This window comes from Rhinolophus sinicus, linkage group LG06, assembly GCF_036562045.2.
Source record: "Rhinolophus sinicus isolate RSC01 linkage group LG06, ASM3656204v1, whole genome shotgun sequence".
Lineage (NCBI taxonomy): Eukaryota > Metazoa > Chordata > Mammalia > Chiroptera > Rhinolophidae > Rhinolophus > Rhinolophus sinicus.
In genome coordinates this window covers 40710741-40729085 of record NC_133756.1, presented here as the reverse complement: position 1 = coordinate 40729085, position 18345 = coordinate 40710741, and positions in this window count along the sequence as shown.

Here is an 18345-nt window from a genome sequence, read left to right as displayed (position 1 = left end):
GAATTAGCTACTTTAAAAGAGAATTACTAGTTTGAAGACGGGTTGCATAGCATGAAATTAGAGCAAAGAAAGGACTTATGCAGGGGACACAGTCTGATGAAATCTAATGAAAAGTTCCTGCCCCATAACAGAGAAAGACTCTAGAGACGTTGATGTTCATGCAATTCAGATTTAACGATACACTAGAAAATGCTGGATGCATATTGCTAACATACATTTCTATAAAGCCTGTTTTTATCTTTCAATACTATATCCTTTTAGTACACGTTTTAAAATATGTATTAATATCACTGATTAAGCAACAATCAAGTAAAGTAATTTTTCTCCAAGGACCTAAGAAATATTTTGTAGTACTCATAATGTGTTGGTTTGATTAGTTTAACTAAAAAAGTCAGCCTTATTTTCCTTACAGTTTTGCACCAAGTACAATCCATATTGACACTTTGTATTTTATGATTAATATTTAAGTAAAACAAATAAGTGAAATGAGAGTTACTGATATATATACACACACACACACACACACATACACATACATATATATATATATATAAACATATATACACATATATAATGACAAATCACTTATCTAAAACTTAAGCAATTCCACCATAAGCTCTTCCCAGAGACATCATCTGCAGACTTCCTTATCACTCCCTCTTATTAATGAAGATTTTGGAATTTTATTCATGTTCTTTATCTGCCCTAACTTTGGAATCTTCATACCAACATCAGCATGGACAATTCATAACAATGCTGGACTCTTAAATTGCAATAAACTTAACTCCATTCCCAGGCTCTGGTGTGCATTTTGTCTTCAATAGCATTTTTCCACATCATCATTAAACTTTAATACTATTGCACTCTCTGACTATTGCACAACTTCTTATTCTGCCAGATCTCTCACACCTTCACTCCTTTCATCTAGTCTTTGGTCATGGAGAAATTTAGTCCCATTTTCTCTCAGCCCAAACCTTTCCTGACCTTTTTTCCTTTCTAATTTGGCATAGACATGACTGTTGATTGTTTCAACCACAACTCTGTTTATATACCACAATATGACCAAAAAGTTACAATACTGATTTCAAAAATAAAATTTATTTGGTTTTCTTTCCTGGTTACAAAATAAATACATGTGTAATTGGGCAAATATTTAGAAAACACAATGATAAAGAAAATTAAAATTACTATAACTACATTAGAAACAGTATTGTTTCCTTAAAATCACGTGGTATGATTTTTAAAAATTCAAATGCTCCTCAATAGGTAATCAAAATTAAATTTTTACAAAACATCGTTTTTGAAAATATAACATTACAAATGCCTTTAATATAGAGATTTAAGTTACAACTGTTGTATAATTTATGTCGCAGAAATCTTTTACAAATGTTAGGACCAAACGTAAATCTCACATTAGTTCCCGTCATCCTTTAAATTTCTAGTTGTGATTATATTTCTCTCTTGATCAAATATTTCTATATGTAGAGGTCATCTCTTATTTTAAACACTATTTGGTAGTCAGAATGTGACAGAACTATAAATATAAAAGGACTGTGTTCTTTCATTTCAGTATCGCTGCTTTCTTTAAATAGAATATATCACCATAAGACTCTGTATACTAATTTTCATGGGTATATATTTTCTTTTCATTGTCACTACATTCCTATTTTAAAATACACATTACTATTTAAAAAAGAAAAGTCTCCACCCTAATAATTTCAAAGCGATTTCCCCCCACCTCATTTAAGTATGTAAAAAAATAAATTAATAAAACTAATTCAGAATAAGGAGAGGAAGGGAGAAATAAAAAAAAAATCTTACTTTGCAAGAGTTGGAAGTATAAACGGTAGAACATTTTAAGACACTGTTTTGTTTTTTGCTTTAAAGTTCAAGAGAACACTGGACCAAATAGTTTTCAAATATTTTTTAGCAGCATTCATTTTACAAAAGGAAATGTCGATACAAAACCAACATGTAAAACACATAAAATGAGATGCTTCAGTTCAAATCTGAGGGGGTAGATCCCAGACACACCCTGGTTGGCATCTGCCTCTCCCTGCAGTAGCCCTTGAACCACAAGTATAGACCCTCAGGGTTCTGGGGAGCAGGAATTGAATAAAAATTTATGATTAAACACTTCTCAAGTGACATGGTATCAGCAACAGATAAGTGTCAGAAGCTACTGCAGAATATGAGCACGTTTCAAATATAATTGTTCCTCTTTTATTTCTCAATGTTCAAAAATCACTATAGGGTAGTTCTACTTTTAATTTTTGAGGACCCTCCATACTGTTTTCCACAGTGACTGTACCATTCAACATTCCAACCAACAGTGTATGAGGGTTCCAATTTCTCCACATTCTTGCCAACATTTTTAAAAAATAATAGCCATCCTAATAGGTATGAGGTGATAGCTCATTGCAATTTTAATCCAGCTATACCACTCTGGGTTTACATCCAAAAGACTTGAAACCAGGATCTTGAAGAGGAATCTCCACCCCCAGGTTCACAGCATTCAAGATACGGAAGCAACCAAAATGTCCATCAACAATGAATGGATAAAGAAAATGTGGTCTATACATACAATGGAATATTATTCAGCCTTAAAAAATAAGGCAACCCTGCCATTTGTGACAACATGGATGAACCTAGGGAATACTATACTAAGTGAAGTAAGCCAGTCAAACACTGTACGATCCTATTATACAGGGTATCTAAAATAATCAAACACATAGAAGGAGAAAATAGAATGACGCTTGTGGGGGACTTGGGGAGAAGGAAATGGGAATTGTTTTTCAATGAATATAAAGTTTCTGTTATGCAAGATGAGTAAGTTCTAGAAACCTGCTATACGACATAGTACCTATAGTTAACGATATGTTATTGTGCACTTTAAAATATATTAAGAGGGTAGATCTCACGTAGTGTTCTTACAAAAAAAAAAAAGGATATTTTTGGAGGTGATAGACATGTTTAGTACCTTGGTTGTGGTGATGGTATCACGGGTGTACACATATGTATGAACTTATCAGATGTATACATTAAATGTGTGAAATTTTGCTCATCAGTTATATCTCAGTAAAGTTAAAAAATCCATATTAAGGCCTTTTGCAATACAATTTTGTTTTCATGTACACAAACGTGTGTTATTTCTATATTTTAGAAAAACTTTAACTTTAGAAAAAAGTTTTTAGATAGAAACTTTTCAACAAATAAATAGCTCAAAATTTATATAACCGTTTAAGCATTTCCTTTCACTCTCAAATGTTTCCTGCTCTGGGAAATAAACTTGCATTTTATGGTTAAGAAATCTGAAGTGTTGATACTATCAATTGACTTTTTATATAAGTCAAAATATTATTAATTGAAAAAACACTCTCTTTAAGGGTGCTGAAGTACCTGATAAGCTCAGAGTAAAAGCAAATTATACTAAGTGGAGGATATTGCCAATTCTAATTCTTACAATAAAATGTTGTGTTAATCCCAGTTCTCTGAGACATAGGTGCTGATATGGGATTAAATATGGAAGGCTTTCATTAAGGGAATACAGTGAGAGAGAATGGAAAGAGATCTGGAGAAGGCTGGGAGAACTGTCAGACTGCAATGGAAGTCTAACACCGAGTGAAGAAAAGAGGCAGGCAGGTTGAGTGGTAGAGACTTAGGCTGAAGTTGGAGAGCAACCAAGCACATCTCATGGCCTCCACACGTGTATAAATATTTCAGCCCACACATTTCTATAAGCACGATCTTTCTGTCCTCATTCAGAGTACCCTTCTACTATAATTGTCAAATAAGTCACCTATGATTCTTTCAATGTTTCACCAAATTTAGATGCTGCAAAACTGCCTTCTAAATTTTAATCACTCCAGACATAATATAAATTTATCCAGGTAAACTTTCCTACTGGTTGAATTTCACAAAGTGGAATTAGAGAATTAGTAACATTCAAAATATTAGCTGTTTCACCTTTGACATAATACATTCCCAAAAATACTTTACTCTGATTCCATGAATGGGATGAAAAATGGAATCATCATTGAAATCAACTGATTTTATATTTGAATCGTTTAGTGACATTAATATAACATTGTAAACATTTGACTATTTGTGAAGTTCTGCTAATGAAGCCAATATGTTCACATTCTTTAATAGTTTCTTACTTATCTGTCTCTACTACTATTTACCATGTTTCCCTGAAAATAAGACCTCGCCGGACAATCAGCTGCAATGCGTCTTCTGGAGCAAAATTTAATATAAGACCTGGTATTATATTATATTATATTATATTATATTATATTATATTATATTATATTATATTATATCATATCATATCACCTGGTATTAGATTAGATTAGATTAGATTAGATTAGATTAGATTAGATTAGATTATATCGCCTGGTATTATATTATATTATATTATATTATATTATATTATATTATATTATACTATACTATACTATACTATACTAATTATATTATATTATATTATATTATATAAGACCCAGTCTTATAGTAAAATAGGATCAGGTCTTATATTAATTTTTACTCCAAAAGATGCATTAGAGCTGATTATCTGGCTAGGTCTTATTTTCAGGGAAACACAGTATTCACTGATAATGTGAATTATTACTTTACTTTTCATACCTACACATGAGAAGTTTGAATAAAAACTGAGCAAAAAATTATTTTAGAAAAATTATTTTTTGATACAGAAAAAAATCATGCTTTCCAGGGAGATGTATAAATGCATATTCTGAAAGTGCATTTATGAAATCAACTTTGGATACAGTCCTCTATTCTGTTTTCTCACTACTTTGACTTAACTACTAACTTTTGAAATAGATGATACTTCTTCTAGAGCAGATTTGTGTCCTTGGTTTTCAAGTGACCAGATATGGCCCCTATGTGGGTTGCAATACTGACAAACATTTTGTGCAAAATACATTCTGTTCATCATCAATTTCTTGGAGAAATGGAAAGACTGTACTTAATGTTTTTATTAAATAAAGCATGGACTTATTTAGATTATTACTGCTAAAAAAAAAGGCACTGGAAAACACAATACTGTTAATCAAACTATAAATTTCATTTTACAATAAATGACAAAACAGTTGTAAAAAGAGCTTTCAATACATCCTATGCACGCTAGGACTGTTCAGATCTATTTCCTGCACGTATTTCATGCACACCCAACTAGTGATTTTCCGTATTTCCCACTGACTGACTATTAATGATCTAGTAGCCTTGGATATCTTCCATGTTGTAGCATAAGCCACATAACATATGGCTGCAATACCAGGTGTTGTCAGGGACATCATCATTAAAATACTCCTATCACCACCTGCAGCCAGAAGGATTGACCTCTTTCTAGGCTACAGGTAAATAGATTTAACCTACATGTTGAAATGCTTCATTTTATCAGTGAGCACCATTATATTATCTCTGAAAGGGAGGTATTGGTTTTTGTACCTGGGAAGGGTCAAGACACAGATTCAGGTGATCTCTGGTCATTTTTCAGATTTTGCCAAGTGTCAAAGTGAGAAATCTGTTAATTGCACATACATCTTATATACTACTCGATGAGATCATGGCAATACTTAGAAGTGAAAAGTGGAGACCTACTGTCACAGATCAGTTTCCCATAAAGCAGACTCAGAGATCAAGATGGACACACAGGAAGTTTATGGGAGTGTGTTCTTGGGATCAAAACATGGTAGAGGTTTGAAAAAAAGAAAAAAAGCAGATTTAGGCAGAGGGAGAACCAAGCAGCCGTGCAGTCACAACAAAGGCCTGGTTGACCCCATTGGGAGTTCAGGAGCTGGGATGGCTCTTATGATTGTCCAAAATTGGGAAAGAACAAGCCTTTAGACCCCTGCATTTATCAGTCATTGGATGTAGTATACAATGTGGGTTAACATTTATCACTCATAGGATGAGACAAAGCAGCTCTGAAGACAAATCTTGGAATTAACAGATTTCGTATTTAAGCATTTAGAGAAGAATTCCATTGAGAGCTGTCAGCTGTCAACCACTTCCAGGAGCTGGAGGAGTGCTTTGGTCTTTAGAGAAAACAAGGCAACATACCTTGGCATCTACTACTTTTCTAACTACATCCCAGTTTATCTTAATGCAACTATTCATAACAATGCCTCATTAAAAATGAAAAACCTGAAACAATGCTAACTGGACAGGAGTCAGAGAGCAGGCATCATCCGGCACTGTCCTAGACAAACTGGCATGCACGCATGAGCAAGTTCACTCTCTCCTGGTTGTCCTCTCTCTGGAGAAACTTTGACCACCTAGTGGTCTCTATCATCCAGTCTCTTCCTCTGCCTACCATTTAAATGTTTGTCTTCCCTCAAGGATCCAAAATTTGTCACCTTCTCTTATGCCTCTATATTCATGTCAATGTTATCCATATCTATGACTTCATTCATTCAAAAAATTTTTGAGTGAATTTTATTTGACAAACACTAATTTATGGAGATATTTAAAAAGATAAGATCTCATCTATGATGATACATAGAGGTAAAGACATGATACTATGGAAGTATATAAAAGATTCATCAAGGGGCATCCAGTCTGAATTATATGAAGGAATTTTAGATTATGGAAGACTTTTTGCCTTAAGAGACGTTAAGAGAAGAATAGGAATTAGTAAGTGAAGAGTACAAGGGAAGATTTTCCATGTAGAAGAAGTAGCACATTCAAGCACGTGAAAATATTTCTGCATGAATGAGGTTTACAGGAATGAAATAGGAAAGATGAGACTAAAGAAGGGACATATAGGAGTTTGGGAATTTATCTTAAAAACTATGATTGAGGCTTTAAAAGATTTTCAGTGGCATAGCATCATCAGATTGCATTTTAAATACTCAAATTGCAACAATATGGAAAATGGTTTGGACTGGACAAGTTGCAATAACTGAAAAATCCAGGAAGAAAATATGGGGGCTTAATCTAAATCAGTTCAAGTTGCATTGGAGAAAAGAGGACTAATTTGGAAGACATTACAAAGAGACTTAATAGATAGGAAAACTGGATATAAACTAAGAAAACCAGAGGAGTTACAGATGACTCTAAGGTTTCTCACTGGGGCGACTGGCTAGGTCATTCCACTCATTAAAAACAAAAATAATACAGAACAAGGAATAAGTTCAGGAGTAAGAGCTGGTGAGTCCAATTTTAACTTGTTGCATCTGAGGTTCTTGGTAGACATCCAAGAAATGATGTAATAACAGCATATATATACTACTGGAATTCAGAGAAGAAATATGGGCTGGAGATATACATTCTGGGAGGTCAGTACTATATATGTGATATAGAAGACATGCAAGGAGATAAGACTAACCAAGAAAAGTCTAGAGTGAGAAGAAAAAGATAAATATTAGGTTGGTGCAAAAGTAACTGTGGTTTTTACAATTACATTTAAGCTTTTAAACCGCAATTACTTTTGCACCAACCTAATACATCAGAGGAGGGGCATCAAAATTGATAGAATGAGTAGAGGAAGAAAAGTCTTCCAAGAAGGCTAAACATTTAGAGAGCCAGGAAACATCTGGAAACTGAAATACCATGGAAATTAAGGGATTTGATTTGAAGGGGTTGGTTTGAAAAAGATGGGAGTGATAAAAAGAAAATCTAATGAGGCATTAAGTTTTATAGTAGGAGAATTAAGAAGTGTCCATTGATTTAACAACAAAGGGAGCATTAAAAATCTTTACAAGATCAGTCTCAGTGGTGGGACAGAAGCCAAATTGCAGTAGATGGAGAATTAGTCAAAGAGGAGACAGTGTAAACATGAATATAGGGCCTGCCCAGTAGCTCAGGTGGTGCTCCTAACGCCGAGGTCGCGGGTTCGATTCCCATGTGGGCCAGTGAACTGCACCCTCTACAGCCAAGATTGTGAACAACAGTTCTCCCTGGAGCTGGGCTGCCGTGAGCAGCCAGAGGTTGGCATGAGCTGCCACAGGCTGCTGTGTGCTGTGAGTTGCTGTGAGCAGCCAACCTACCACTGGCGACCACTGCCTCAGCCGGGGGAGGGGGGGAGGGAGAGGGGGGAGGGAGCAGCGGGGGGTGTAAGCGCAAGGCTCATAATACCAGCATGGGCCAGGGAGGAGCTGTGCCCTACACAACTAGACTGAGAAACAACAGCTTGAACTTGAGTGGGGCTGGGGGAAGGCAGAAGAAGGGGAAAAAACAAACATGAAATATAAGACACATTTTCAGGGATGCAGAAAGGAGAAGAGATTGAAATAGGTAGGATCTGTTGCTGTTTTTGTGATGAAGGAGACTTGAATATGTTTGTATGCTGAGAAACAGACAGAAAAGAGATAAAGTTTGAAGACACAGGACAGAAAAATGATACTTGGGGCAAAGTCACTAAGAAGAAAAAAAGAGGACAAATTTGGGAGGACTATCCTTAAACAGAAAGGTTTTTGAGGAGGTTAAAAAAACAAACAGTAAGGGTAAACACTACCATGGGTCAAGTTGGGTCTCTAAAATTATATGTTCAAGTTCTAAAATCTGGTACCTGTGAATGTGTCCCTATTTGCAAATAGGGTTTTTACAAATGTAATCAAGTTAAAATGAGGTTATAATGAATTTGGGGGTGGGAGGGCCCTAATCCAATCACTGAGGTCCTTATCAAGTAGTGAAAATTTATACACCTACCCACAGACATCAAGGGAAGAAAGTCACGTGAACATGGAGATTATTTTAACAAAATATGTTTTGGTTTGGAACTAAGCTTAATAAAGAATTTTTATATTTGGGTGAGGTTGTGTAACGTGCAATACTTGTTTTCAAGTCTCTGTTCAACCAGTGATGCTGACCAACAGGATGACTGCTTGAGACCAAATGGCCAGGACTCACTAGCCTTACTTCTTTTACTCCCTGGCCTGGAAAACAAGAAAGAATTGTCATTCATAATGTGATTTGGGCATCATGTAACTGGTACTTACTTCTCAGGTATTGATAGTGATGGAAAAGTTTGTTCTAGTGAATAGTTTGATCTCCCCTGTAAAATCTTTCTAATTATCATTATAAATTATTTTGTCCAATGCCTTTCATTCCCTTTGTTTAGATGACCATATTTTCAAAAATAGGAGAGTTCAAATCAGTAATGTTTTACTTTAGTCTTTCTTCAATATTTTTTAGCCAATTGCTTCATTCCCTTCACATAATTTGTAATGCAAATGAAAGAATCTCAGAAGTCACAAATTGGATTCTGACCTCTTAAATTAACTTTATTTAAATAGCTCCAACAACAGAAAAGAACAGACCTTCTTGCTTTTGGGGTGAAAATAATCACAATTTAAAATGTCAGTTGCCTCAGGCAGGCACATCACATTGAGTTGAATTTAAACATAGCTTAAAGCTAGCTTCACAATGAATTATAATAAAGTCACTAAAGTCACCTCTTTTCATCTATAGTAGGAAAAGGAATTAAATTTTAGTATTACTTAACACAGGACAAATAGTTAATGTACATAATATCCGGTAGGTTTACCTTTATATAATGACAGTTTTTCTATGAAAAATCTAAAAATTCATGAAGTTATGCAATAATTGATCTAATGTGGAATAATCTCTCTCTCTCTCTCTCTCTCTCTCTCTCTCTCTCTCTCTCTATATATATATATATATATATATATATATATATGAATCAATGTGATAAAATATAGAGATAAAAAATTAGTTCAGTAACTATTTTGTTTGGTACCAATGAACATTTGTAGTTAATGATTATCTAAGGGGCCAAGACAAAAGCTTTTTGAAGTCTAGAAGTATACATCTGTGAAAACAAGTAAAGCCATGTAAGACAAAATAGTTTTAAGAGGAGGATCTCTCCTATTTTAAGCAGATCCAGTTAAAAGTTCCACAAAACATTGTCATGTTAGGCCAGTAATATATTTTCACCATAAATTCTTTATAACACATATAGTACCTTGACTTATTTGCCAAATATTTCCTAATCCAAACAAGGAACTCAAGACTACAAAAATAGACATTTTTAGAAAATATCATGAGTGCATTATATTAAAAATTATGATTGCAACCTGAGTGACACTCAAAGGAAAATGTATAACTTTAAATATTTTTAGTAAACTGAACATATCAAACCTAGGAGGCAGTACAGATTAATAGTCATATCATCTTGAAAGATGTTGGGATAAATGCTCTAAACTTAAAACAGTGAAATGCTGAATAGAACACTGACAGACTATACTTTAGAACATTTAAACATTTTTATATATCTCAAAAGATTTTTTACGTTAAAGAAACAAATAAAATTTCACATTATATAACAAAAAGTAGACATTTTTAGAAATGAATTTGAAAAATAAAAAGACAAACACCCCAACAGAAAAGGGGAAGGGTATGAGTAGGCATTTCACAAGGCAATACATTCAAATAGTCAATAAGCACATGAAAAATATTCAGTCTTATTAGGACTCAAATTGATGTCAAAAAACAAAAAAGGAATTTCATAGATAATATTTAATTTGTGAAATTTAAAAAAAATTTAATGCCCAGAGTGGGTTCAATTTCAGTGTGACGGGCACCTTCATGCACTGCTGACAGGAATACTTATTAGTGAAACCTTTTTGAAGATGTTGATAGACAGAATAATGGCCCTCCAAAATATCCATGTCTTAATCCCCAGACCTGTGAAAGTTATTTTACATGTCAAAAAGGATTTTGCAGGTGTGATTAAATCAAGCATTTTGAGATGGGGAGATTATCATGGATTATCCACAGCTGGCTCAATGTAATCAGAGTTCTTATAAGGGAAAGGTGGAGGCAGGAAAGTCAGAATCAGAGGAGATAGAATGACAGAGAAAGCAAGTCAGGGACAGAGAGATTTGAAGATGCTACACTGCTAGCTTTGAAGATGGAGGAAGGGACCACAAGCCAAAGAATGAAGGTGGCTACTAGAAGGTAGAAAATGCAAATTAATGATTCTCTCCTCTGCCTCCACAGAAATGAAGCCCTGCTGACACCTTGAATTTAGGACTTCTGACCTCCAGAACTATAAGATAACACATTTTTGTTGTTTTAAACCAAGTTTGCGGTCATTTGTACAGCAACAATAAAAAACTCATACGCACACAAATATAGTTGGGTAACTTTAAAATTATACTCATTCAAAGACAGCAATTCCACTTCTAGGAATTGATCCTAAACAAGTTATCAGAGAGAATACAAATAGAGAACTAAAAGTACATTCACTGCAACACTGCTTATACTAATTAACAACTGGAAGCTACCTAAGTGTTAAACCATAGGGGATGCATTAAATAAATTATTGTATATCCTCAGTGAAAAATTCAACATGACAGCCACAAATGAGCTGCTAGAAAAATATCTAGATAAGCGGCAAAATTGTCATAAGTTCACTTACAAGTAGTTTGCAAAGCTACACTGTTGCATGTTGGTCTCAGCCTATCAATAGTGACACGCTTGGCTAGGAATGCCTGGGAGCACTCCCCTGGACCTGTACTACTTGTAGGAGTCCTCATGAAGATTCCCCCAATGGGAGCAAATACTGTGTGGCTGGACCCGCCTTGTAGTTTTTATTATGATTGCAAGACGCATCTCAGCAACAACCATCAGGGAGCATTGAAAAGACAAGGTTTATTACTCACTGATCTTGGAGGGTATATGGCCTGAAGTTGTGGGTAGAGAGGGAGAAAGTGCTGAGCTGGGGTTCTGCCTTAAGTGATCAGGGTCACCCAAACGGTCAGTTACCTACCTCAATTGGGAATTTCTAAGAGGGAAACTTCATGGGTAGGAGCAGCCTGGTTCCTTAGCTAGATATTTTGCTAGTAGCTGTATCATAAAGCTGGCAGTAAGTTTATTTGAGATGGATGTCTTTGAAATGGATGCCTCAGCAATCAAAAGCTTAATGTCAGGCACTTACATTACAATAAAAAAAGTTTATTGTCAGGCACTTATACTACACACATATAGTATAATACCAATTTAAAAAAGATATGTATCTGATTATATTGAAAATGTTTATGCTTATCTCTGGGTGATGGAATCACAGGTGATTTTCCTTTATAGTTTGAGAGAGACTAATTTTATAATCAACCAGAGTTATACGGGTATAAAGTAAATAATTATATACATTCCTACTTGCCAAAAATGTCTATGCAACATAATTATATTCATAAATATCAGTATCAATTATTATACAGTGTAAAATAGCCTCAAGGCATAAGGTAATTGTGTTTTCCTCCATGGTAAACAATCCAAGCCTCTCTAACAATTGGACACTTGTTTAGATCAGCTCTACCTGTGTAAGCAGAACCTTCCAGTGGCACTCGCCTGGCACCACCTACTACCCCTTTCATGATTGATATGTTTCCCCAAATTTGAAATTAAATTAATTGTGAAAGTTACCTGAGAACAGCAAATAATTAAGTTTGTTAAGTCACTAGTCTTAACATTATATATATTAAGTTATATCTGGCCTTTGACTATTTTAAAGTACATCAGCTTTGTAAATGGCTTTTTTTTTTTTTTTTTTTTTGATGCTCAAAGACCTTTTCTCACTTCATGACTTCATGTTTGTAATTTGGGTAGGTCAGACTATCATCACATAAATAAGAAATACAGTTAACCCTGAAACAACATGGGTTTAAACTGTACAGGTCCACTTATATATGAATATTTTTCTAATAAATACTGTAAATGAATTTTCTCTATATCATTAATTTTTCCCTTAGATTTTTATCTCTTTTAAATATGAGCTGTCACTCGACCATTGGTTAAGATCCCTATTAGGTCATGTCTGAATTTTCAGAAAAGGATGATTATGATAAATACTTGGTATAAGACATAGAAACAGAAGGTGATGACAGCAAGACGGTAGAATAGAAAGCACCAGACTCTCTCACCCACACTGAGAAACCAAATTAACAACAATGCACACAACAATTCCCTTTGTGAGAAATCCAGAAACCAGCTAAGGGGCTCCTGCACCACACGCAAGTATGAAATCAGCTGCATTGAAGCCAATAGGAAAATTCATGGTACTCACTCTCCAGCGCACCTCCCCCAGCACAGCATGCTCAAGAGGAAATTCCCAACTCTTATCTTCCCCTGAGGGAGAGAGAAGTTAGAGCGTGTGTCCAACATTTGGGCTTTTCAGGGAGCTGCCCAAGGCACTGGTTTCTGTCTGGTCTGTTTCAGAGGGCGCACTTCCAATCTAATTTATGAGGCCGGCATGACCCTGATACCAAAGCCAAACAAAGACAACAAAATAAAACTACAGGCCAATATCCCTGATGAATATAGATGCAAAAATCCCCCATAAAATCCTAGCAAACTGAATCTAATAGCACATTAAAAGGATTAAACACCATGACCACGCAGGATTTATCCCTGGGGTGCAAGGATAGTTCAACATTCAAAAATCAATCAATGTAATTCACCAGATTAACAGAACAAAGGGTGAAAAAATCACATGATCATCTCAATAGATAAAGTATTTGACAAAATTCAATACCTTTTCATGACCAAAAACAAAACAAAACACTAAATACACTAGGAAAAGAAGTCAATTACCTCCACATACTAAAAGCCACTTATGATAAGTCCACAGTTAGCATCATACTCAATGATAAAAAACTGAATGCATTTCCTCTAAGATCAGGAAGAAGGCAAGAATGCCTGCTCTTGCCATTACTATTCAGCATGGCGCTGTGGTCTTACCTGGAGCAATTAGGAAAGAAAAATAAATAAGAGACATCAAAATTGGAGAGAAAGAGTAAAATTATCTCTGTGTAGAGATGACATGATCTGAATATGTACAAAACCCTAAAGATTCCACACAAACAAACTGTTAGAAATAATAAATAAATTCAGTAAAGTTGCAGGATACAAAAATCAGTTTTGTTTCCATGTGTTAACAATGAATAATCTGAAAAGAAAATTAAAAATAAAATTTAAATAGCATTAAAAAATACTTAGAAATAAACAACCAAGGAGGTGAAAGATTTGTACATTGAAAACTATAAAACATTGCTGAAAGAAAATTAAAATAATATAAATAAATTAAAAGAAATCCTGTGTTCATAGCTTGGAAGACCTAATATTGTTTAAATTCCCATACTAACAGAAGGGATCTACAGATTCAATGCAATCCCTATGAAAATACCAATGCTATTTTTTTTTTTTTTTTTTTACAGAAATACAAAAATCAATCCTAAAATTCACATGGAATCACAAAGGACCTTGAATATCTAAAATATCTTAACAAAGAAGGACAAAGCGGTAGGCCTAACACTTCCTGGCTTCAAAACATATTATAATGCTACAGCAATAAAAACAGTATGGTACTGGCATAAAATACATACAGATCAATGAAACAAAATATAGAGTCTGGAAATAAATTTACTCATATATGGTCCAATGATCTTCAACAAGGCTGCCATGACTACACACTGGAGAAAAGATAGTCTCTTCAACAACTGATGTTAAGAAGCTGGATATCCATATGCAAAAAATAAATAAATAAATAAAATTGGGCACTTATCTTACATCATACACAAAAATAAACTCAAAATGGATCAAAGACTCAAATGTATGACCTGAAACTAAAACACTCCTAGAAAAAATATAGGGGAAAATCTTTAAAACATTGTTCTTGACAAAGATGTCTTGGATTTGACACTGAAAGCACAGGCAACAGAAGCAAAAATAGTCAAATGGTACTACATCAAAATGAAAGCTTCTGCACAGCAAAGGAAACAATCAACAGAGTAAAAAGGTAGCCAATGGAATGGAGAAAATATTTTCAAACTATATATCTGATAAGAAGTTAACATCCAAAATATATAAGGTACCCCTACCACACAATTAAAAAACTAAAATAAAATAAACCTGATTTTAAAATGGGGCAAAGGACTTGAACAGTTATTTCTCTGAAGAAGGCATACAAATGGACAACATGCATATTAAAAGATGTTCAGCATCACTAATTATCAGGGAAATACAAGAAAAAAACACAATGAGATATAATCTCACACCTGTTAATATAACCATTATTGGAACTCTTTTGAGGTGAAGTGAGTGTAAAAAGTCACAATGATTATGGAAAGCAGTATGGAGGTTCCTCAAAATATTAAAAATAGTACTATCGTGATCTAGTAATCTCACTTCTGGGTATTTATCCAAAAGAACTGAAAACAGGATCTTGAAGAGATATTTACACTCTTACATTCATTGCTGCATTACCTACAACAGCCAATAGGTGAAAACAATCTAATTGTCCATTGGTACAAGAATAGATGAAGAAATTGGGTGGAAGATACAAATAAATGGAAAGATATCCTGTGTTCATAGATTGGAAGAATTAGTATTGTTAAAATGTCCATATTATCCAAAACAATCTACAGATTCAGTGCAATTCCTATCAAAATTCCAATAGCATTTTTCATAAAAACAGATAGAACAAACAATCTGAAAATTTGTATGGGCCAAAAAAAGTCCATACAAATTTGTATGGACCAAAAAGGCTCCGAACAGCCAAAGCAATCTTGAGAAAGAAGAACAAATCTAGAGGCACCATGTTCCCTGATTTCAAACTATACTACAAGGCTATAGTAAACAAAACAGGATAATACTGGCATAGAAACAGACACACAGATCAACAGAACAGAATAGAGCCCAGAAATAATATTTTTAGTATAAATTGGATTAGTCATCAGACTTTTATTTTTAAAGTGCCAAAAATTTCATATATATGCTTATTTTTATTCTATAAGTAATTGTATTTCTAGTATGCTTAACGTAAACCATCTGTATATTTATTTAAAATTTTTCATTGTAATACAGTCATGAGCTGCCTAATGACATTTGGGTCAATGACAGACCGTACATACGATAGTGGTTCCATACGATTACAATGGAGCTAAAAATTTCCTATCACCTAGCGATGTTGTAGTCATCATAATGTCGTAGCACAAAGGTTACAAAAATCAACAAGGCTGTGGCTGAGATGGCAACAAATTTTACCAGGGTGTGGGTGAGGATGCCATTGAAAGGCACCCAGAGGTGGTTCCTGAGACGTTGTTGGAACTGGAACAGGAACACATAGCTGAAGGAGAGACTAGAGAGAAGGAAACTGGAGGAGAAGAAAAAGAAAAGAACCCCAAGACAATTTACAGTGAAGCTTTGGCAGACCTCAACAATTTCCTTTAAAATTTTGAAAACATGACCCCAACACTGAATGGTTTTTCATTCATAGAGAAATATTCACGGTGCATTATCTGCTTACAAGCAAATCACTGATGAAAAATAGAAACAAACCAAGCAAACCAGCCTGGACACATTTCTGAAAAGAGTCCTCAAGAAGAGCCTCAGCAGGTCCTTCAGGAGCTCTTCCAGGGGAAGGCACTGGTATCCTAGGAGACAACAGCTCCATATGAGTTACTGCTCCTGAAGACCTCCCCTTGGGACAAGGTGTGCAGGTGGACGACAGTGCTATTGGTGATGCTGACCCTGTGTAGGCCAGCTCATGTGTGTTTGTGTCTTAGTTTCTAATAAGATCATTTAAAAAGTTAAAAAAAAAAAATTTAAGTAGAAAAAAGCTTATAGAATAAGGATATAACAAAATATTTTTTTATATCTGTACAATGTGTTTGTGTTTCAAGTTAAGCTGTTATTAGAAGAGTCGAAAAGTTTACAAAGTTTATAAAGTGAAAAAGCTACAGTAAGCTAAGGTTAATTTATTATTAAAGAAACATAATATTTTTTATGAATTTAGTGTAGCCTAAATGCACTGTATTTTAAAAGTCCACAGCAGTGTACAGTCATGTCCTAGCCTTCACGTTCACTCCCCACTCACTCTGACTCACCCAGAGCAACTTCCAGTCCTGCAAACTCCATTCATGGGAAGTGCCCTATGCAAGTGTACCATTTTTTATTTTTTATATCATATTTTTACTGTACCCTTTCTATGTTTAGATGTTTAGATCACAAATACTTATTGTTGTGTCACAATTGCCTACAGTGTCCAGTACAGTAACATGCTGTACAGGTTTGTAGCCGGGGAGCAATAGGCTACACCATACAGCCTAGGGGTGTAGTGGGCTCTACCATCTAGGTTTGTGCATTCTGTGATGTTCTCACAACAGAATCACCTAATGATGCATTTTCCAGAACATATATCCCATATAAGCTATGCATGACTGTACTAGATATTTAGTGGTGTCTGCCTCGCCTACTTACAACTGACTAGCCTGAGTGGAAGACATCGTCCCGAGGACACTCACATAAAAGTTGGCCAAGGATCTATGACTTAAAATAGCTTAGCTCAAACATTTGAGTTATAAACTGTAATTAAAAGTTGAGTTAGCAACTTGAGTGGGTGCCATGAGGTAGTGACAAGTCTGACCAACTGTAGTTCTGTATAAGCCAAAGTTCTGAGAGAGTCAGCATTATGAGGTGAAGTGTTTCTGGAGACTTGCCTCAATTCATGAACAGAAGAGTAAAAATTCAGTTTGCCATGTATTCTAAGATACCATTTAAAACTGACACAGAGCTATGAAATATACACTTAAGGCATCATATAACAACATGTACACACCTTCTTTTCATTCTACTTGTGGAAATATACACTGTTCCTACTCATATTTAAAAACAGGAATTCCTTCTTCTCTCAATTCTGATTTTACTTTTACCATCTTTTAAATATATGAATCAATATTAGAGATGAATAGTATTGAAAATGATAAATCTTGGCAGAAAAGTTAGTATAAGCTTTATAGAATAGATAGAACTTTTACAAACAATAACTTCATATAATTATGTAGGAACTGTATTACTGAATCCATCAAAAGGCCACTCTTATCTCCTGACACTTGTTTTCCAGTTTGCTGAGATGATGCAGACAGTTCCTCACCGATGACGGACGTACCCATATAGCACTCAACTCTGGTGAAACTGCTTAGCAGGCCAAGTTCGTCCTTGGCGTCTCCCCTCAGTCACTCTCAGTTGTCCAGTACTATCGGGCTACATCCTTTGTACTTTCCTGATCCTTAAGCCATTGCTCTAGGATTTTCCTGACATGCTTCCGCCCTTAACAAAATGTAGCTGTGCTGAGCCCAGCCAGATTATAGGCTTAGGCATCTAATAAAAATGAATTTACTTAAAGGATTAATGAGTGATAATGGTTTCAAGTGTAAGCCTTCCAGATAACACCTAGTCCTGAAATGCCCTAACCAAAAGGAACAACTTAGCAGGAATTTCAAAGAGGTTTAGGACCTCTAAGCTTTTTGGCTTACCCACAACAAATAGAGATCAACATGCAATCTATGGCTAGGTTATTCA